This window comes from Elephantulus edwardii, unplaced genomic scaffold, assembly GCF_000299155.1.
Source record: "Elephantulus edwardii isolate Elephantulus edwardi_28Jun2011 unplaced genomic scaffold, EleEdw1.0 scaffold00168, whole genome shotgun sequence".
Classification (NCBI taxonomy): Eukaryota; Metazoa; Chordata; class Mammalia; order Macroscelidea; family Macroscelididae; genus Elephantulus; species Elephantulus edwardii.
Window position 1 is genome coordinate 3,599,093 of NW_006399918.1, and position 1,454 is coordinate 3,600,546.

Below are 1,454 nucleotides of genomic sequence, written 5' to 3' on the forward strand. Positions count from 1 at the left end.
TTCCCATTCCCAAGAAAGGTGATCCAATTGAATGTGGAAATTATCAAACAATATCATTGATATCACATGCAAACAAAATACTGCTGGAGATCATGAAATAATAGCTGGAACAGCACATACATAGATAGTACGTAGTACATAGAACTTCCAGAAGTTCAAACAGAATTTATAAGAGACCATGGTACCTGGGATGTTATTTCTGATATCAGATAGATCCTGGCTGCAAGTAAGGAAAACCAGAAGAATGTTTATTTGTGTGTTATTGACTATGCAAAGGCATTTGACTGTGTGGATCATGACAAGCTGTGGCTCACATTGAGAAGAATGGGAATCCCAGAGTACTTGATTATGCTCTTCTGGAAACTATACATAGACCATCTGTTGTGTGAACGAAGCAGGGAAGTACTACATGGTTTAGAATTGTCAAGAGAGTGTGTCAGGGTTGTATTCTCTCTCCATACCTATTCAATCTGTATACTGAGCAAATTATCTTAGAAGCTGGCCTCTATGAGGAGGAGTGTGGCACCAGGATTGGAGGGAAACCCATCAATATCCTGTTATGCAGATGACACAACCTTGTGTGCTGAAAGTGAGTAGGGGTTGAAACACTTGTGCAGAAGATCAAGGAGTGCAGCTTCAGTATGGATTGCATTTCAGTGTCAGGAAAATGAAGATTCTTACCACTGGACCAACAGACAGAGTCATGATGGATGGAGAGGAGCTTGAGACTGTCAACAGCTTCATCTTGCTCAAATCCACAATCAACACCCTTGGTAGGAGCAGTCAAGAAATAAAGAGACTTACTGCACTGGGAAAATATACAGTTTGGGACCTTTCCAAATTAATGAAGAGTAGTGATGTCCGTTTGAGGATTAAGGTGCATCTGATTCAGGCCGTATTCTTTCTGATTAGTAGGTATGCATCTGAGAGCTGGATAATGAATAAGGATGTCAGGAAAAGAATTGATGCCTTTGAGCTGTGGCATTGGAAAAGAACACTGAATATCCCATGGACGGCCAGGAGAAGGAACAGATATAGATATGTCTTGGAGATGGTGCAACCAGAGTGCTCTTTGGAGGCAAGAATGATGAGGCTTTCCCTCACATTCTCTGGACATGTTGCTTGGAGATTCTATTCCTTGAAGAAGGAAATGATGTTGGGAAGGGTGGAGGGTTGGCTAAGGTGAGGAAGACCCTCAACCAGGTAGATAGATATGGTGAAGGCTGCCATGGGCTCTTGCATGTCAGGAAGTGTGAAGATGGCTCAGAACAGAACATAGTTCATAGGGTCACTATGAGTCATGGTCGACTCAATAGCACCCAACAACAACAACAACAACGCGAGTTGTGCTTGACCTGATGGTACCTAACAAGAACAAGAATAACGAATCCTCTTGTGGCCTAGTAGTAAGGAGTTGTGTTGTCAATGTAAAGATATTCAGTTAATTCTACCAG